The 22020-nt window shown below is 48.3% G+C and overlaps 1 non-coding gene across 1 annotated transcript; it reads right to left on the bottom strand.

Annotated features, from left to right (window-relative positions):
* Nucleotides 1-21358: 21358 nt before the first annotated feature.
* TRNAT-AGU (transfer RNA threonine (anticodon AGU)) lies at nucleotides 21359-21434 on the bottom strand. Its single transcript has one exon. It is a non-coding gene; the product is annotated as a tRNA-Thr (tRNA).
* Between the last annotated feature and the right edge of the window lie 586 nt (nucleotides 21435-22020).

The following is a 22020-nucleotide window of genomic DNA, read 5'->3' on the forward strand; positions in this document are numbered from 1 at the left end:
CTCACAGAACATAAGATCAGCCACGTGCGGCACCGGCTAGCTTCCTGTAATCGCTCGTGTGTGGTTTTGATCATTCGGAAGTACGCTCGCCGCACCAGGAGGCGTTCTTCCCGTCACTCGCACAAAGTGGAAAAACAGAAAATGATAAGATACCGTGCAAATGACACCAGAAGTGAAACCAAAAGAACGAGCCAGTGTCACCACGTATTTGCAGAGACAATTAAGAGCCTATCTCGAATACAGCGCTTCAGCACGGGCACGAAGCATTACATTCGAGGCACTGGTCCGGTACAATGCTTCCTGTGCAGCCCTTCTACCGCTCCGTCAACCATATCTCGCTTAATGCAGTCCCTTCGATTCGACTACCACATCTCGCCTTCTACGCCGGAGTGGCTCCTGCTGCTAGGGGCGGCGATCATCCGACTCTAGTGCTCGTCCACTTCAAGCTAAATACGCCACGGTATTTTCTCGACAGATTCGCGGTTACCATGGGCATCAACGGCGACGCTTTCTACGGCCTTCCATTCACCACAGTGAACATCACGCCTCTGCTGACGCGGCCATTCGGGAACTGCTTCGCCTTCTGGAGCGAGGTTATCCCGACGCAGGTCACGGTCCACGTCGACGAAGTTGAGAAGATCTCGGAAGACGAGTTGCTAATTTCGACCAACGAACACTCCACTTACACGCATACCCAGGCGTACACAAAGGCCCTCCTTCTGCTATGCGACGGTGCCCAGGCTGAAGACGTTTTCACGAAGAACTGGCAGGTATGTTTACGACCGTGCGGTGCAAGGAGTGCGCACATTTTGGCGCGCACGAACGTGGTACATAAGCGGAATCCTTTTCAAGGGATAATCGTGGAAAACAGCTTTAAAAGACAGTGCATTAGTGCTGCGAGCAGAGGCGTCGACCACTTAACTGTAGTTTCTCGCTCCGAGACTGCAAAAATTTCTTTGAATTCAGAACCATGGTCTCACGCATACCTCTTTACGTTTTAAGCACCAGGAATTATTCTGCGCAATGTGTGTAGCCGACGTATTCATACTTTTTCCAGTTACTGTTGTCCTAATTCTTAAAAATATAGCAGCGAATTGCAATATTTGTGGCCACTAGTTGCTACGTTTAGTGCCTTTAAGATGCCTAATATCTGCTCTTCCAGTGCATGGGTGCTCTGGGTGGACCCTTAAGGTAAGGTGGAGGAAGGTATACGCACGGGAAATCCTTTTCGCATTGAACTAAACCGAGCACATAGGGGTAGCATCGCTGACTTTTCGGAAGTAGTACGCATAATTTCACCCGTAAGGCTGCAGTTCCTGGGAAAGTTAAAACGACTAGAATGAGGTGGGAAATTAATACGCGAAGCTACAGCGGCAGCAGGACACGCAGGTGGTTTGAACGTCATAAAAAAGTGACATGGAAGTTTGAACAGTTTGGCTTTTTGTACTGGTATCATGGGAATGATTGCAAAATTGGATAGACATGCTGGACTTGAGATCGATGACTCATAAAAAAAGTCTCTGGCTCCCAAGAACTTTAGTGCTGTTTCAAGTTGGATGCTTCATCGCAACTACACGTAACTTTATTTGCGTGCCTCAATAATGCTGTCATTCATGTTCGATGCCAGCGTATGAATCGCCTGCGCAGGCTCTTTGGGGTAAACTGTGATACCTTATTTAGTGTCATGCATTACTCTGTTTGGTCGCTGCGTCACAGTCGCCGGCCGTTTTACTATCACTGTCGAACAAACGTTGTACGATCACGTAACTTAAGACATAGCTTAACTGGCGTGAGCACGAGAATCGACACAAACTCATGAAAGACGAAGCACAACGCTCTCACTATCAACAACTTTACTCACGGGAGAGGCAATATATATATGGGTGACGTGAAGTAATTTCTTGTGTTCTTCCTTAAATGTGATGAAGCATAACTTCTGCGTCTATGCTGTGCGCAATAATTCCTTTTCTCTTGTTGACAGATTGATTCAAGGCGCATCGAAGGAAGTTAGTCCACCATAATCTGTCGCCACTGCCTGCTTCATCTCGCACACCAGCTTGTCGCTCCTGTTTCGAATCACCATGACCTAACTGTCTTTTGCATTGCATTTATAGGTCCCGATAATGCAGGGAATGTTTGCTAGATGGGGGGGCCCCTTTGAATTACGCCAGGTGTTCTCCGGCTCCGCCATTAAGTCAGCCGATTTGGCCGATACAGTGTCACCCACAAGAGTACGGTATCTTCTACACGATGCCCTCTTTGTAGGCGCAGAATCCGTTTTCGTGTTTTATCGAGCACGTGCGACGTACGTGTGCTCCGTTGAGTTGGGGCCACATCGAGTAACCCCTGTTATGGGCAGAGCACATTACTCTGACGCCGAGGCTATTTTGTCAAGTTGTTCGTGATGCTGTGGAAGTTGATGTACAGCAACCCCACATAAGACGTCATTTGGTTCATGTATTTGGCGCCGTCTGATGTGTTCTTTCACTTGTGCTGACCTTTGAACTTTTGCAGCACTTTTTCGCTGATGGCAGCTATAAGGTGGTCGAGCAGCCTGCTTCTTTCAATTTTGCATATCTGTTTGCTGTAGCTCATGGCTACCTTGATCACACAGCTCTGTAATGCCGAGCACCAGACCATGGTTTGACAGGGCCCGTGTCACTGCTTTGGGGTACCCTGAGTGATTGGGAACTCGACCTTTGCGAGACCCCTTTTGTTGCGAAAGGAATACTGCTCGAGGTTTCCGCTCTTGGCCGTCATCAAGGAGAATCCACCATTGACCTAAGTGTGACGTCATACCAGCTGTGGAAAAGTGGGGCCACAACTCGGCTCGTCGCGATCGTCCCAGCGAATCCTCCACGCGCCGCTGCCGTGGGGGAGGCGCTCGCTCAACGTGACGTCATGCCAGCTGTTGAAAAGCGGCCCCCCAACTCTGCTCGTCGCAGTCGTCCCAGCGAATCTTCCACGATATGTCGGATGATGTGAATAAGGTGAAGCTGCAGCGATGTGCTGCAGCTAAGAAGCGCCGGCGTGTGGAAGAAACGGATGAAGAGAGGGAACAACGTTTAGCTAAATGACGTTCAGCATCTCTTGATCTGGCTGCATCTACAAGTTCATCTTCCTTGCTTTTGATTTCACTAGGCCTAACCAAGCTAAGTCTCTGCCAATTTTTTATAGTGACAACACGCTTGCCAGCTATTAATCTCGATTGACAGGTCGAAGCACTTGATTGACCGTTTTTGTATATGATAAGAACGCGGTCGTCGTTCAGGGCATCCTTTACCTTCCTTCCAAAGCTCGCCAGGAACAAGTCACACACGTATAGCACCACTTTGGAGCCTCTAGAAACCCTGCTCTTTTGCACATATTCGCGCTCGCTCCGTCGTGCCATTATCGATTCTAGGTTAGCCTGTCAGAGCTTAGAGAACGAATCGAGGTAAATGCCAATGCTATTCTTTGAGGACACAGCTGCCTGTACCTCAATTTAAACACGACCGGTTTTACCCACCAGCTCAGATACTAGAAATCTTGCAAGATAATTCCACTTCGGCCACTGAGAAATAATTTTTGAGCGTCCCAAATTCGATCACGTAATGTAACCCCCTCAAGTGGTAATGTGTACTACCGCACCAGACGCGTGTGGTTTATCGCTGTAAGCGACATTTGGCGATTGATGGCTTATCAAGAATGTATAAACTGTTTCAGTGCAGCTTAAACCGTGTGATTAAACACATGCAGAGTACAGTGGTGACTCATTAATTGTATCTGAGCGTTTTGCCCCTATGAACAAGCTTTGTGAACGCTGCCTGTCAGAAAGTGTGGTAAGTACGGACTGTTACTAAGTGTGGAGGCTGGCTCCGTTTGGAATATTCTTTATTATCACGATAGCAACTGGCTCATTATTTGGTTTCAGAGCATTATTCGTCATTCAGTACAGGACACTGAACGAAATACACGCACAACGAGGTTGTGATTCTATAATTTCCGTAGGCGCAAGAATCCATATGTTCATGAACGAGTTCATGAATATAGGAAACGTATAGTCTTATCAAACATCATATGCTCCCAGGCTGTTTTACTGTGAACTGTTTTAGGAGGATGCGAGTAATTTCAGTAGGCCTTTTCTGTTTTTTGATCAATCATTCCGTACACAATGTCTATACGTTCGCAGCTCACGTCATGCTGATGGCGGATTGCCTAGGATATTCATTATCGCGTATAAGACCTTTGTTTTTAAGTGTTTTACTTTCCATTATTTTCGCCATCTGTCATTTGTGGCGGCTTGCCGACGACGTAGTTTATTGCGGACGACAGCACAGAAAGGCGCAAAAGAGGAGATAATGAATCTCAGCGCTACAAACTAAATCCCTCTCCCCTGGTATATGCTCAGGATAGGAAAGGAGATGATGTTCGAGACAAATAACACCCGGGAATCCATCAGTAGTCTCTTCCCAACCTCCAAGCCTTTTCTGGTCGAGCTCTTCTGCGAAAGCAGAAGGAAATAACGAGTTTCCAGCTCGAATGAATTATTCCCGTCACTTGTGGCATATTCGACTGCTTATAGACTGCACATAGAATGCACCAAGATTACTTAGAGAATGCACCAAAAATACTTAGAGAATGCACCAAGAATACTTAGAGAATGTTGTCTTTCCTTTTCTGCACGCAGGTGTCCTTACTCTGCCCGTTGAAGAAAAGCAAGATGAAGGTACCTAGCCGAGGAGTGTGCTGCTGTCACGTGCAGTGCTTCGACGCCTACGCCTACCTGAGTGTCAACGAGTGCACTCTGCGCCCTAGCTGGCGCTGTCCTGTCTGCAGTGATCTAGTCCTCGTCCGAGACATCAGAGTCGACCTCTTTACGTTGGACATCCTCAACAAGGCGGACAGTCAATGTGACGCCGTGGTGCTACAAGCCGATGGAAGCTGGCGGCCAGTGACGTCGGAGGACGATCAAAGCGTCGCTGTTGTCGGTGGAAATGCGGTGAATGCTGCAGAGGCCGCAGACACGACAGCCGGTTCAGATGACGACTAACGACCGTGCTTCAACTGGTGCAGTTCTTCTCTGCCCTAAATGTCTAGTGCATCCACTGGCGATAAGAGCTGTCAGTGCCCGCTTTACTAAGGAGCGATGAGCCGCCATTGGGCTTTAGGTTGTTATCTATAGTATCGTCTTAGCTCTCTAATCGCCCTGTGTATAAAAGAAGCAACGCCCCAAAAGAACAAACCTTTTGTAATAGCCCTGTTATGGTGGCTGACAGACTGGTCAGACAACTGTGCCTGCCTTGCATGTCATTCTTTAACCAAAGGACCGGCGCTGTATTTTGTGCGAAGTTTTTATCCATTTTGGACATAAGCAATATATGTGCTGTTCAGATTTTAATACGCATGCCGATTTTAATTTTGATGGGTGGAGGGGGGGGGTGGACATTTTAGTTTTACGATTTTTGTCTGTGTTGTGACGCGCCATGGGGAGGGTATGACGTTGCAAAGTTAACGGCGACCACCTTTCTTTACACTGACCCGAAATCTCGGACCGCAGGCTTTTCCTATTTTGCCGCCGTCATAAACAGATGGGCGTGGCTACTGAGACGGCTTTTCGCTTGGGCACTGCCTCAAATCTTTGTACTCCTTGTTTGTTGCTGGAAGCCACCGGCACTCAGCTTTCATTTTTGTTTATGAAGCGAGATCTTACCAGACTCATCTCAAATGATCGCAGCTAGTCGCGACTGCTCCCACATTATTGTACTTTCTTTGCCGCCTCATGTAGACGATTACTTGCCAGTTTTAGATTGAGAGCGGCAGCCATTCTTTTGATCGACCACCAAGTACTCTTGTTTTGTAACGCCCCCACCGTGTCATATAGTTCTTTGTGGGTGAGAGTGAACGCAATAAACTGCTACTTTTGGAAGCCCTCTCGTGTAGCTTCTGGGCTGGAGGACTGCCGTCATGACTTTTGTGTTAATACGCACTATTCTGCAACGAATGAATGGTACACTCCTGTGATAAATCTGAGTAATTGCATTGTGATAAATGTCATAGTCGAGAGCTCTGCAAGGGTCTCTGTTAGACAACAGTCCATAGGGGACTAGCCAGCTGGAGGTGGGGGGGGGGGGGGAGTTACTGCTATTTTTTACTGCGTACTTTCGTGTACAGGCAAAAGTAGTATTAGAGGAAACACAGGACCGTGTTGCCTCCGCGTTTCGTGAAGCACTTCCGCCGATAGCCAGCAAGATTGGAAGGCACCAGGTGCATCCACTACCGTCAGCCGCCGGAAGCACACTATGCGCAACGTGGTGTCGGGGCAAGCGTCCAGCGCTAGGAGGCCGTAAGGTTAATAGACGGCTTGATCTCAGCGTTTTTTCGGCCAGCGGGGCGGAGCGGGCGAGCGGATGCACTAGCGGAGAGGCACGGGATAAAAGTTTTAGCCGGGCGGTTCGCCCGTGTTCTCTAGCGAAGTATAGTCGGTTGCTCTGCTGCTCCACCTATCGGTCACAATTCAAGTTAAAGTGAAAAGAATATCAATTAAGCCTGTTAATAATGCGCTGACACTGATTTGCAAAAGTAGATTCTTTGTTTTTAGTTAATTACTTGCTAAGTGTTGGGTTTTAAAGTACAAAAGAGGAGGCTGACATCTTGAATGGCCATACACGCCCGCGCGATCTCACGCACGCTCGCGCGTTGACTATCGAATAATGGAATTGAGCGGGCGAGTTGGTATTCCATCTTGACAGTGAAAGCGCTCAAAAGGACAAAGACGATAGAAAAGGAAAGACGTACAAGGTGCTCAGTTTCAACTGATGTTATTTCATTCGAAAAACAATTTTATACTCATGGTAATCACATGGGCATGCTTACAAGAACATTACGAACCGGTCAAAGCTGGCACGTTCTTTAAGACAACCGGTATGCCCGATGTAAGATAGCACACCTCTTTTTCCTATAACAAAATTGATGGAGCGCTTATGCAATCATCGCCCGCCCGTGCTATCTCAAGAGCCTCCACAATCTCTCTCGTTATTTCACATTTAGTTTTATAAAGTACCTTACAACGGTGAAAGACAGGACGGCAGCCTTCCTTGCTTATCTTGCTTTTCGTTTTGCACTTCAGACAATGGATACTCAAGTGCCCACCTCTTTTGCATTCCACGTTGTAATTATGCTCCCCTATCCTCTGATTTATGCATCTTCCCGTCTGTCCTATATGATATTTGCCACATGTGAAGGGCAGCCTGAACACGACGCCTTCTGTGCATCTTACAAATGGCTTTTGGTGCCTGATTGTGCGAGCGGCCTTTCCCTGGTTTCCGGAAGCGCTTTCCTTGCATTGGGCGCTCGATTTATTCGGGGATGAAAACAAACCGTTTACGTTTACGCTGTTGCCAGTTTTTTTCATGTTGTGTGATAGCCTATGCTTATATAGAATAACAGCCAATTTTCTTTTGTCAGCAGTCTTATCCTGCTCTTGCTGGGTCGTAGTTTTCATTTTTTTTCTTTCTGATAAGTCCTTCGGCCACTCATACCAGCAAGTGAAGTGGTTAACTCACGTCTTACAACCTTTTTGACTGCAGAAACAGGCTCTCCTCAGTAACATGAAGGCATGACATTTTTAGACAGTTTAGAAACCCTAAACGAGCTATGTTTCGTTTTATGAGCTTAGAATGCGCCTCGATGGAGGCGAAATGATAGGGACTCGTGTACTGTGCGTTGTCAGTGCACGTCAAAGATCCTCAGGCGGTCAAAATGTCCGGAGCCCTTCACTACGACATCCCTTTGGAAATCTATTCTGGAAATTTATTCTGGAAATGTATTGATTACCGGGCTGATCATCTGATGTGTCCTATTGTGCGACAGACAATCTGGGTATGGTAGCGTGCTTCGATTATATTTAGTTGTGCACAAATTGTTGCTGCTGCCAGACGTCGCCCTACAACGCCTCCTGTGGCTATGGCGGGTCCGCACAAGTTACGTGTATTTGTGGAAAATAAGTGTCTTCAGTATTAATACTATTATAAATATTAAGCCTCGGACAGTTATAGCTGGTTCTATATTGAAGTATTGGCTGAAAAACACAATGTCTGTCGCCCCGCAGAGCCGGAAATTTCGGCATAGCGAACGCCTAATATAGGCAACGAACGGTCGTGGAGGGCTCATAGCCGCTCATAAGGTCATATCATACGATGGAATCATCCATAATGGAGTTTTAATAAGTTACTATAACAAACTAAACGGTGGCTTGATTGTTTTTTTTCAATAGTTGGGGCTTTCGTGCTAAGCGCAGTTTTTTTGAAGACCAGTGGACTGCGTGTATTGCTACAACTGCCAAAAACGTGGGATTTGAGAACTGGGAACGCGTGTAGCCATAGTGTTAGCGCGAACATTACGTCGTTTACTGTTCATGAGCTTGAAACACTCTGCACTGCCGAAGAGCAGGGACAGGAATTTTCACCTTAGTCATGGTGAGTGCAATGATTGACCTACTCGGAACATGTTGCCTGGAATACAGTACCGGCAAAGGATTCCAATACAGTACTCGGTATCCACTCAGAGCTCTGCTGTGAAAATATTCGGTACCCCTAAGTTGATCGAATACTCGCCTTGCGACGAAAGAACATAGCTGTAAAACTAAAACTGGCTAAAGGGAACAAAAATGAGTTAAAACCGAATGATTTTTGGGACTCGCAGTGGTCTCTTGTTCACATATGAAACAAAAGGAATCGGTCGTTTTTATTTATACGTGTGATGTGCTTCAGATTAGCTGCGAGCACTCCTCCATCCGTCCGAACAGCCAAACTTTTTAGCGCTGTTGCGCTCATCCCTCATCTGTGCTTATGCCCGCTTGGAGTCAAGCGACTCCGCAGTATTAAATAAATAAAGAATAAATAAACTCCACTACTAGCTCCAAGTTCCTGCTTAGAACGAAACTCCTAACAAAGAGAAATCAAATAGCACAGCGGTGCTGAGCCCTCTCCTGTTCAATATTTCCCTTATACACATAAGAAGGAACCTTCCGCGAGGGGTCCGTATAAGAATTTATGCTGATGATATCTGCGTCTGGACCGCATCACGCTCGCGCTACACAGAGCGCTATTGCACATTTCGATGTACCTGGCTTCCAGAGGTCTTCGTCTCTCGCCAGAAAAGAGTGTTGCAATGGCGTTTACAAGAAAAACGATGACCCGATATCCGCTGCTCCTAGGCGGATGATCGCTACCATATGTACGATCTCAGCGATTCCTGGGTGTTGTAATCCACTATAATCTGTCATGGACACCTCAAATCAAAAAACTTCGCGAGAGGATCACTGCAGCATCGCAAGTGTTTAGGTTCATGGCGGGAACAAGGGGTAGCAACTGCCGAGCAATGCTTCTGCTTGAAAAAGCCTGCGTTGAAGGAACCTTGCGCTATCTCTACCAGTGTTTCAAAGATTATCTACATCAAGCAATAAGTCTCTCGTTGCCGCACGGAACAACTGCCTGCGATTATGCCTCGGCCTCCCAAAGGGTTCCTCTGCATCAGGAACAGTAGCGGATTCAGGATGTCTCCCACTAGAGGTGATTGCCGCCCAGGAAACTATGCGCACCCATCCCCGCCATGTTCTTCAAGGGGAGAAGCACTTCCTGCATCGTGTCCACCTAACTCACAGCAACTCTAGCTTTGGCCAGGCGGTGCTGCTCCTGCCCATCCCTACTATTAATCAGCCACAGAAACTACTACCTCTGGCCTTTCCTCCATGGACACTCTCTCCTCTAAAGGTGAAGAAGTTTATTCCAGGTGCGAATGCAAAGAGCCGCATGCCACAGGCAGCGCTTCTGCAAACTACTCTCGCCTACTTAACGGAGGAATATAGGCAGCACAGCCATATCTTCACCGATGGTTCAACTACTAAAGAAAACTCTTCATGTGGCCTTTATGTGTCCTCAACAGGGCATGCCCTTTCTTACCGGCTGTAGCGGAGGACATCCTCTACGACAGCTGAGCTTCACGGCCTTAAGGAAGCTGTTTCTTACATCCTGCGCCGAACCGCCGGCCGTTGGGTTATCTTCACCGATTCGAAAGCATCTCTGCAGATCCTGGCCAACCTGCTGAAGAAAACGAATCACCAGCCAGTTTCCTTGGACATCGGATATCTACATCATTTAGCTATTGCCGGAGGCCACTGCATAACATTTCAGTGGGTACCTGCTCGTTGTGGCATTCAGGCTAATGAAAAAGCAGATGAAGCGGTCCGTAAGGGCCATCAACATCGGAGATACATTAGAACTTTTTTCACGAAATCTGATGCGTCCCAGATGGCTAAAAGTTTTGCTTCCGAAGAAACGTATCGGCTTTGGAGTTTGCCGACACATCAGTACCAATTTCTTCACTCAATCGACCCACATCTTAGATCAAGACTCTCACCCAGAATTCCTCGATATCTAGAAACACTTTATCATCGACTTCGTCTGAATGCTGATTATAAAAACGGCTTACGATACCGTTTTAGACAAATGAACAGTCCACACTGTGACAACTGTGCCGCGATAGAAACTGCGGAGCATATCTTGCTTGAGTGCCCTGCGTATGCTAACGAGCGTGCGTACTGTGAACATTGCATGCAGAAGCTCTGCTCAGTGCCCCTAACAATGTACAAAGTTTTAGGTCGGTTAGCCTGCCTTAGGCAACAGAGACTTGCAATGAACTTTCTATTCACATATTTAAAAGACATTGGACATCTCGATAAGCTTTAAATTCACTTGCACGTTACCTTCATGCATTCTTCATGCAGTGAACTTCGTCAGCCCATTTGACGGACTATGCACTCCATCATTCCTTAGGTTACATCAATACTCGCCATTGCATCCTTAGTACCCATTTCATGGCCGCATTTTATCTTCGTTTTTTTTTTTACCTCTTCCACTCTGCTCTCGTTCCGTCTTTATCTCCCAAATTCCCCTCCCTACGAGAAGTAGCATGTCAGCGATTTTTAAACGCCGGCTAAATTCTCTGCTCTTCATTAAAGAGTCTCTCTCTCTCTCTCAATCCGTCCTAAGGCGCTCTCCACCGCCGCCATGATTATAGTGCACCATCGAGTGTTTTAGCTAAGGCAGCATATTTTTGACAATAATTCAGTAATTATACACAAATTCTAAAGTGCATGCTAGGGGCTCAAGGTGCCCGAAATGGTCAAGTACACTGAATTCCTTTTCTCCAGACCAAACAAGCAACTAACTGTGTATTTATTATTATTAAGGAGCGACTCGATGATAACAGGAGAGCGGGAGTTGAAGTCGCCATTATTATTGTTACAGGTTCTATTCATAAATGCTATCTACAAAGCAGGTCGACCCGAGTCTGGTGCGCCAGCGGCAGGATACTGGACTTCCTCTTTTTCTGCGTGCGCACTTCTTCGTTGTTCCTCAGGGTCCATGCGTAGCGCGTGACATTTCCTCGTTCGCAGACGAAGCCCTCTGGGCCAGTCAGTCAATCGGGGTCGCGAGAGTGGAAGGGCTTTAGTTGTGCGACATGCCCGACTTGTGCTTTCCTTGAGCGCCGTCCAGGCGTAGATTGGGGAGAGACCACATAGTTCAGGTCCCATAGTTCAGGTACGTGCAACCGGACTCTGCCCAGCCGTCAACACCAGAGCCGAACTCGTGGCAGAAGGCTGCGCGCCATCAGTGTTGCGCCTGTTTTAATAATAGCCAATGTAAACTTCATGCTAATCATTCGAAATTCAGCCGATGAAGGCGAAATTCTAGTGGCCCGTGTGCTATGCGATGTCAGTGCACGTTAAAGAACCCCAGGTGGTCGAAATTTCCGGAGCCCTTCACTACGGCGTCCCTCATAGCCTGAGTTACTTCGGGACGTTAAACCCCAATAAACCAAACCAAACCATTCGAAAACTTAACATCGTATTCGATTCTTTTCGGACAACTTTCTATCTGCTCTATTTTATTCTCTATTGAAAACTTGGGATATTTGCACAAGTTTAGAGACCAAACATTCGAAGGTTTGTTCGTAGATCTTTGAGCCTGCTCAGAAAGTTTCGGTTGCTATCTCCGGGTGGCTGGCAGCATCTATGCTAACCATTGTGATTAAGAAAAGAGGGAAAGATAAAAATTTGCAGTGAATTAGGTCAGCTATGCTAGGATATACGTAGAGAGAGGAACGGCATATCCCTGGTTACGTCCATTTCTGTGCTTATCGTCCTGGCTATGTGTTAGACATTAAAGACGAGACGCCGTACAGCGCCGGCCTCGTTCTCAATGGCCGCCATGACAGTGTGTTCTTCCACTGCCACATCACCATGAGTTATACTCCGCGACCCTCCTCCTCCTTTTGCCGCGCATGCGCAATAGAGCACGGCGCGCTAGCTGCATGTCGCGCATCCGCACTCTCTCGGTCGGAGGCGACCGGTGTCGGCGCATCAGCTGCGCGGCTTTGACGTTACTCGGTTCTTCGCGCATTCGAACAATTGGCGCCGAAGGCCCACAGCTAAACGGCGAGACTGCGGGTAATGTAGCTCTCACTACAAAAAGAAAGGAGGAAAGAGAAAACCAAAGGAAGAAATTAAGCACGAAATGAAAATGGGAATAAAAAGGAAGAAAGAAAGAAAGAAAGAAAGAGAGAAAGAAAGAAAGAAAGAAAGAAAGAAAGAGAGAGAGAAGGAAAGGGGGTTGCGCGCAGCTCTAAGATCGCAGCAGTCATGGCTCCTTCCTGGCCTTTGCTTCGTGCGCATGCGGCAAATATTGTTAGCTTTATAGATTAGCTCGTTAGCGGCACGTCGAAATGGACGCTCAAACGCTACTTACAAATAACTGGAAGGTTGCCACACCGCAGACACCCCTACGCCAGGAGACGAGAAAAGCTCTCTAGAAGCAAAGTGCCCTGTTTGCCAGCGATCGCCTCATTTGGCTACCACATACAAGAGTACAGCAGGCCAAACTCCACTATCTTATGTGCGGCCTCCAGTCACGGGAAATTACAGAGCTGTCTGCTTCTGTTGCCGCGCAGGCCTCTTGTCATCATTTGTTCGGGACAGTAAATTGATTCACCCGATCGGAGTGCGGAATAGGGAAATTTGTTACCCAAGAAACAAGAAACAAGAATGCATAGAGGATATCGCTGCGCAGTATGCACCCTGGCCAACCCCCGCTGTGGCTATGTGCCATTGAGCCTGATGACGTCCTCACCATCATCTTCAAATACCGCGCACAGAACTTCAGATCAGACACGCGCAGCACAGGCAAGTTTCCTGTTATCGCCCGTGTGAGATTTTGATCATTCGGAAGTACGTTCGCCGCACCAGGAGGCGTTCTTCCGTCAGTCGCACAAGTGGCAAGATGAGATTCCGTGCAAATGAGAACACAATTGAAACCAAAAGAACGAATGAGTGTCAGCACCTTTTTCCGGAGACAGTTACAAGCCTGTCTTGAATACAGCGTTTTCGTACGGCCACGAAGCATTACATTCGAGCCACTGATCCGGTACAATGCTTCCTGTCCAGCCCTTCTACCGCTCTGTCAACCATTTCTCGATTAATGCAGTCTCTTCGACTCCACACCCTAACATCGTCTTCTACGCCGGAGTGGCTCCCGCTGCGAGGGGCGGCGATCATCCGACTCTAGTGCTCGTCCACTTCAAGCTTAATACGCCACGGTCTTCTCTCGACCGCTTCAGGGCTACAATGAGCATCAACGGCGACGCTTTCCAACTCATTCCTTTCACCATAGTGAACATCACGCCTCTGCTGACGCTGCCAGGCGGCAACGGCTTCGCCTTCTGGAGCGAGGTCATCCCATCGCACGTCACGGTCCACGTCGACGAAGTTGAGAAGATATCGGAAGACGAGTTGCTAATTTCGACCAACGAAAACTCCACTTCCGCGCATATTCGGGCGTACACGGAGGCGCTTCTCATATGGAACGGTGCCCAGACTGGAGACATCACCGCGAAGGACTGGCAGGTATGTTTTCGACCCTGAAATACAGGGAGCGCACATATTATGGCACGCAGGACCGTGGTACCTAAGCGGAATTCATTTCAAGGCATACATGAGAAAAACAGCTTAAAGAGGCAGTGCATTAGTCTTGCAAGCAGAGGCGTCGACCACTTAACAAGAGTTTCTCGCTCCGACGGTGCAAAAATTTCTTTGAATTCTGGGCTATCATCTCAAATACAATTCTGCACCGAGCTGTCTGCATACCTCTTTACGTTTTAAAGAGCAGGAATTAATTTGCGCAATGTGCGTACCCGACGTATTCATACTTTCTACAGTTACAGTTGTCCTAACACTTAAAGATAGAGCAGCGACTTGCACTATTTGTGGCCAGTAGTTGCGGTCATTTGTGGCCATTTATTGCTTTTAAGATGCTTAATAGATGCTGTTAGCGGACACTTAAGGTAAGGTCGCGGAAGGTATACGGAAGGGAAAACCTTTTCTCCTTAAACTAAACTCAGCACATAGGGGTAGCGTCGGTAAATTGAACCGACATGCTGGACTTGAGCTTCGATGACTCATAAAGAAAGACTCGGGCTACCACGAACTTTAGTGCTGTTACAAGCCGCATGCCTCCTCGTAACTGCGCGTTACTTTATTTGCATGCCTCAATAATGCCGTTATTCATGTTCGATGCCGACTGATGAATCACCTCCCCAGCCTCTTTAGGGGATTGTGATACCTTATTTAGTGTCATTCGTTACTCTGTTTTGTCGCTGCGTTCACAGTCGCTGGCCATATTACTATCACTATCGAACAAACGTTGTACGATCACGCAAAGTAAGACATAGTTTAAGTGGCGTGAGCACGAGAATGGACACAAATACCTGAAAGACGAAGAACAACGCTGACGCTATCAAGAACTTTACTCACAGGAAAGGCAACATATATATGTGCGACGTTGCGTAATTTCTTGTGTTCTTCCTTAGATGTGTGTTCTTCCTTAGACTTCTGCGTCTATGCTCTGCGCAATAATTCCTGTTCTCTTGTTGTCAGATTCTTTCAAGGCATATCGGTGCAAGTTTGTCCATCATAATCTATCGCCACTGGCGGCTTAATCTATGACACCAGCTTGTCTGTAGTCTTTCCAATCACCGTGACCTACCTGACTTTAACTTTTCATTTAGAGGTCCCGATAATGCAGGGCATGGTTGCTAGATGGGTGCCCTTTGAGTAATGGCAGGTGTTCTCGGGCTCCGCCATTATCAAATCGGCCAGTTTGGCCGATGAAGTATCGCTCACAAGAGTAGGGTATGTTTTGCACGATGCCCTCTTCGTAGGCCCAGAATCGTGTTTTATCGACCAAGTGCCACGAACACTGCTTCGTTGCCTTGAGACCACATCGAGGAACCCGTATTAGGGGCCGAGCACAGGACTCGGACTCCGAAGCTATTTGTTCAAGTTATTCATGATGTTGTGGATGTACGGCAACACTACGCAAGGCCTCCTTTCGTTCATGTGTCTGGCGCCGTCTGGTGTGTTCTGTCACTTGTGCTGAGCTTTCAACTTTTGCAGCACGCTTTCGCTGATGGCAGCTGTATGGCGGTCGTGCAGCCTACACCTTTCAGTTTGCCTATCTGTTTGCTGTAGCTCACGGTTACCTTGTGCAAGCAGCTCTCTAGTGCCGACCACCGGAGGATCGTTTGACAGGGCCCGTCTCATTGCTTTGGAGTACCCAGAGTGATTGGGAAATCAACCTTTGCCTGACCCCTTTTTATAGTGCCAACACACGTGCCAGAAATTAAACTCGATTGAGAGGTCAAGGCACTTGATTGACCGTCTTTAAGGGGCGTCGAAGGTGAAAGGCATTTGGAGGCAATCCACCTCGAAGGCCATGAACATACCTTCTATGCAGTCGTTAGGCCTGTTGAACTCGGACTTCGTAAGGACCTGGAAATCGATGCTTCTGCATATAAATACGTGGTCGTCGCTCAGGGCATCCTTTACCTTCCTTCCAAAGCTCGCCAGGTACAAGTCACACAGGTGTGCCACCCCTTTGAAGCCTATACAAACCTCGCACTTTTGCACATAGGCCCGCTCGCTCCGTGATGCCATTATCGATTCTAGGTTAGGCTGTTAGAGTTCAAGGGACGAATCAAAGGAAATGCTGGTGCTATTCTGTGATGACACAGGAGCCTGTACATGAATTGAAACACAGCCGGTGCTACCCACCAGCTCATATACAACGCATCTTGCAAGATAAGTCGACTTCGGCTTCTGAGAAATTAATTTTTGAGCTTCCCAAATGCAATCCCGTTATGTGACCCCTTGAAGTGGTAATGCGTACTACGGCACCAGAATCGTGTGGTTTATTACTGTAGGCGACATTTGGCGATCTATGGCTTATAAAGAATGTGTAGAACTGTCTCAGTGCAGCTTAAACTATGTAAATAAACTCATGCAGAGTCAAGCGGTGACTCACTAATTGTATCTGCGCGTTTTCTCTCCCTCAACAAGTTTTGGGAACGCTGCCTGTCGAAAGTGTGGTAAGTGCGGTTTTTTTAATAAGTGTCAAGGATGGCTTCGTTTGGAAGATTCTTTATTACTATGATAGCAACTGGCTCATTCTTTGGTTAGACATTTATTCGTTATTCAGTACAGGACGCTCGTGGTTTCGCAGATGTTGTGAGGCAAGCCACCAAGAATCAAAGAACGAAACACATGCACAAAGAGGTTGTGATTCCCTAATATCCGTAGGCGCAAGAATACCTATGTTCATGATTGAGTTCAAGAATAGTGGAAACATTAAACCATTATTTAGTCCCATCAAACATTATAAGCTCGCAGGCTGTTTTACTGTGAGCTATTTTAGGAGGATGGGAGCAATTTCAATAGTCATTTTCTTGTTTTTGATCAATCATTCCGTACACAATGTCTTTACGTTCGCAGGTCACGTCATGCTGATGGCGGATTGCCTAGGACATTCATTATGACGTATAAGACCTTTGTTTTTACGTGTTTTACTTTCCATTATTTTCGCCATCTGTCATTTGTCGCGGCTTGCCGGCGATGTAGCTTATTGCGGACGACAGCACAGAAAGGCGCACAAGAGGAGATAATGAATCTCAACGCTAGCGACTATACCCCAGTCCCCTGGTATTGACGCAGGATAGTGGAGGAGATGATGTTCGAGACAATTGTGACACCCGAGAATGACCAATGAGTTTCCTGCTTCTGCCGTTAGGTGCGCTGTAGTGAACACGTGATGCTGGAGCGGCGGAATACAAGGGGGTGCGCCCGCCTCTGCTAGGCGTACACGGGATAGAGATGGCTCCTGGAGACAGGGCTGCTCGTTGGAATGAGAAGCAAAAGTTGCGGCGTGCTACAGAGACTGATGAAGAGCTTGAAGAACGTCTAGCCAAGCGGCGTGCTCGATATGCAACTCGGCGACAATATGCTTCGCATCTGACTAGGCTTAACCTAAGCTAAGCCTCAGCCATTTTTTGGTTCAGCTCTCTTGCGAAAGCAGAATAACGGGTTTCCAGCTGTAGTGCATTATTCCCGTTACTTGTCGCATATGCGACTGCACATAGACTGCACTTAGACTGGACTTAGACTGCACTTAGACTGCACTTAGACTGCACTTAGACTGCACATAGACCGCACCTAGACCGCACTTAGACCGCACATAGACCGCACATATACCGCACATAGACCGCAAATAGACCGAACATAGATCGCACATTGACTGCACATTGACTGCACATTGACTGCACATTTACTGCACATTTACTGCACATTGACTGCACATTGACTGCAAATAGACTGCACATAGACTGCAAATAGACTGCACATAGACTCAACATAGACTGCACATAGACTGCACATTGACTGCACCAAGAATACTTACAGAATAACTAGATAATACTTAAACAATACTTAGAGAATACTTACACAACTTTGAGCCTATGTGCTTGCTGTTGGTTATGCATTCAAGTGGTCGTATCGTTGTCTTTCCTTCCCTGGATGCAGGTGTCTTTACTGTGCCCGTTGAAAAAAAGCAAGATGAAGGTACCTAGCCGAGGAGTGCGCTGCCGTCACGTGCAGTGCTTCGACGCCTACGCCTACTTGAGCGTCAACGAGTGTACTCTGTGTCCTCGCTGGCACTGCCCCGTCTGCAGTGATCTGGTCCTCGTCCAAGACATCCGAGTGGACCTCTTTACGTTGGACATCCTCAACAAGGCGGACAGTCAGTGTGACGCCGTGGTGCTAGAAGGCGGTGGAAACTGGCGGCCAGTGACGTCGGAGGAAGACCAAGGTGTCGTTGTTTTCGGTGAAAATGCGGTGAATGCTGCAGAGGTTGCAGACTTGACAGCCGATTCAGATGACGACTAACGACAGTGCTTAACTGGTGCACTTCTCTGACCTAAATGTCCAGTGCATCCACTGGCGATAAGAGATGTGAGTTCCCGATTTCCTAAGGAGCGATGAGCCGCCATTAGGCCTTAGGTTGTTATCTATTGTATCGTCTTAGCTCTCTAATCGCCCTGTGTCCAAAAATGCAACGCCTTACGAGAACGAACCTTTTGTAATAGTCGTCTTACCGTGGCGGACGGACTGGTCAGACAGCTGTGTTTGCCTTGCATGTCATTCTTTAACCAAAGAACCGGCGATGAATTTCGTGCGAAGTTTTTATTCATTTTGGACATATGCAATGTATGTGCTGTTTAGATATTAATACGAATGTCAATTTTAATTTTGACGGGTGGAGGGGGGGGGGTGGACTTTTACGTTTACGATTTTTATCTGGGTTGTCACATGCGCCATTGCAAAGTTAACGGCAACTCCATGTCGTTCCGCTGACCCGAAATCTCGGAGCGTAGGCTTTTCATGTTTGGCCTCCGTTGTACACAGACAGGCGTGGCTACTGACACGGCTTTTCGCTTACACACTGCCTCAAAACTTTGTACTCCTTGTTTGTTCTCGCTCGAAGCCACCGGTACTCGGCTTTTATTTTTGTTTATGAAACGAGATGTGGCCAGACTCATCTTCAATGATCGCAGCCAGTCGAGACTGCTCCCACATTATTGTACTTCCTTTGCCGCCTCATGTCCACGATTGCTTGCCTGTTTTAAATTGAGAGCGGCAGCCATTCTTGTAAACCACCACTGAGCACGCTTCCCGCTAGCACCGACACCGCGTCATTTACTTCTTTGTGAGCGACAGTGATCCCAATAAACTGCTACTTTTGGAAGCCCTCTTAATGCCTCCTTGGCTGGAGGACTGCCGTCATGACATTTGTGATAATACGCACTGTTCTGCAACAAATGAATGATACACTCATGCGATAAATCTGAGTGATTGCAATGTGATAAACGTCATAGTCGAGAGCTCTGCAAGAGTCTGTTAGACAACAGTCCATGAGAGACTAGCCTGCTGGAGGGGGGGGGGGGGGGGGGGGGTGGAGAGGTAGAGCTATTTTTTTACTGGGTACTTTCGTGTACAGGTAAAAACAGTATTAGAGGGAACACGGGGCCGTGTTGCCTCCGTGTTTCGTGAAGCACTTCCGCCGATGGCCGGCAAGATTGGGAGGCACCAGGTGCATCAATACCGTGAGGCGCCCCTCAAGCACACTATGCGCAACGTGGTGTCGGGGCAAGCGTCCAGCGCTAGGAGGCGATAAGGTTAATAGACGGCTTGATCAGAGCGTTTTTACGGCCCGCGGGGCGGAGCCGGCGAGCGGATGCACCAGCGGGTAGGCGCGCGAGAAAAGTTTTAGCCGGGCGGTTCCCCCGTGTTCTCTAGCGAAGTAGAGTCGGTTGCTCTGCAGCTCCTATCGGTCACGATTCGAGTTAGAGTGAAAAGAATATCAATTAAGCCTGTTAATAACGCGCTGGCACTGTTTAGCAACGGTAGATTTTGATTTATTATTAGGTAAGTAGCCGCCGCGGTGGCTCAGTGGTTATGGTGCTCGGCTGCTGACCTTAAAGACGCGGGTTCGATCCCGGCCGCGGCGGTTGAATTTCTTTTGAGGAGAAATTCTAGAGGCCCGTGTACTGTGCGATGTTAGTGCACGTTAAAGAACCCCAGGTGGTCGAAAGTCCGGAGCCGTCCATTACATTGTCTGCCATAGCCTTAGTCGCTTTGGGACGTTAAACCCCATAAACCAAACCATCATTTGGTAAGTGTTGCGTATTAGATGTTCAAAAGAGGCTGCCATCTTTATTACCCATACACGCCCACGCCCTCTTACGCACGCTGCCTATCGCTCCGCTGGAGAGGGCTTCCCAGCGGTCGTAAGCTTCGCTCAGTAAAAACGCTGGCCGGCCCAGCGACGTGCGCATGCGCAGTGGCATCTGCGCTTGTCCGCACCTCTCCGTTGGCCGTAAACACGCTCAGCCACGCGCTCGAGCGATCGTGTTAAGCATGCGAGCGTCGATACTTGTGTAGCTGAACGCCGACTAGTCACGAAAGGCACGCGAGGTCAACGCCTGGATTAGCGTCGGAAGCGGCGTCAGTTATCCACCCCGCACCTGGCCAGCACACCTCTGCAGTGCGCCCTGGGGTCAGCTGAGTCGAGTCTGACAGCAGCGTCCGTCTCCCTGGAAGAAGTGTTCAGCGAGCGTCTCCGCTACACCGCGTGGACTTGCACGTAGCCTACACCCTGCACGTGGGAACGCATGAAATGCGCGGTAACGCAGCTCGAGGACATTCCAGCGTCTGCGCGGCGTAGATGGAATCTTTCTCCCTCTCCCAACAAGTGACGGGGGCGTGTTCCCAAATGAGAGAGTGTGTGATTGGTGCCACAGTGAACTTTCAGGACACTCCTTCGTCGGCAGGCCCGGCCCCATCTAGGGAACCTAGGGAAAGGAAATGGTCTAGAAACTCGGCAGCGAGTACGGCCGAGTAGCGTCTCACCATCGGGTGTCTCACCATCGAGCCTCTCGTCTTCAAGCTCCTTGTCGAAACTCTTTGTTTTGTACAAAATGTGATTTGAATGTATAAAGTTTTTCTCGTCTTTCCCGCATCCTCGTCTCGGACCTCCCTCATTCCCTCTCCGGCCCGACCATGCTACCTGATCCGCAACACCCATTTCGTTTTATTTTATGCGAAGCATATTACTAGAGGTACCCTAAAGCCCTTCGCCGTGGTTACACGCCGTGCACACCACGTGGTACAGTGACGTCACACTACGTGACACATGACGTCACAACAGAGGAACACTACAGCCCTTCGCAGTGGTTACACGCCGTGCACACCACGTGGTAAGTGACGTCACACCACGTGACATACCACGTGACACATGACGTCACGACAGAGGTCCACCTCGCGCCGTCGCTGTGGTTGCACGCCGTGCAGACCACGGACGCCCATTGAAAGGACGCGCCAGTTCAACTCCTTTTTGTAAAATATTACCGTTAGGAGTACACTGCAAAAAGTGAATGATGCACCGGCGAGATTCGAACTCACGATCTCCTGTTTACTAGACAGGCGCTTTAACCAACTTGGCCACGGCGCCGACGGTTCTACACCGGAGGTACACTACAGCCCTTCGCCGTGGTTATAATGAACTAGAATACTATCTAGTTCACTATAGCCGTGGTTACACGCCGTGCACACCACGTGGTACAGTGACGTCACACCACGTGACATACCACGTGACACATGACGTCACGACAGATCGCCGTCACGCGCTGGGAGAGGGAGAACGATGCCATCGCACAGACACCGGAATGTCCTCTAGCGGCATTCCCGCGCATTTCGAACGCGCGTTCACACTCGGTGTAGGTGAAACGCTCGCTCCACCGGGCAGGCGGACGCGGCTTCCGTGACAATCCAGGCGCTCACCCAACGCGCGTCTCGGGGTTAGTCGGCGTTCCGCTGTAGCCATGCCGTTGTCTTCCCCCACGATGAAGGCTTCTAGTGGTTGTATTAAAATGACCAAGTATTCAACCAAGGAAAGCCATGTATTACCAAGCCTAGCCATCAATATGCTTCGCATCTGACCAGGGTTAACCAAGTTAAGCCTCAGCCATTTTTTTGTTTTTAAAGGACTCCGTAAAACAATGAATTGCTTTAGTCTACTTTATTCATTTAGTTTTTCG

This window comes from Amblyomma mixtum, chromosome 1 (assembly GCF_055824585.1).
Source record: "Amblyomma mixtum isolate Tamu chromosome 1, ASM5582458v1, whole genome shotgun sequence".
NCBI lineage: Eukaryota > Metazoa > Arthropoda > Arachnida > Ixodida > Ixodidae > Amblyomma > Amblyomma mixtum.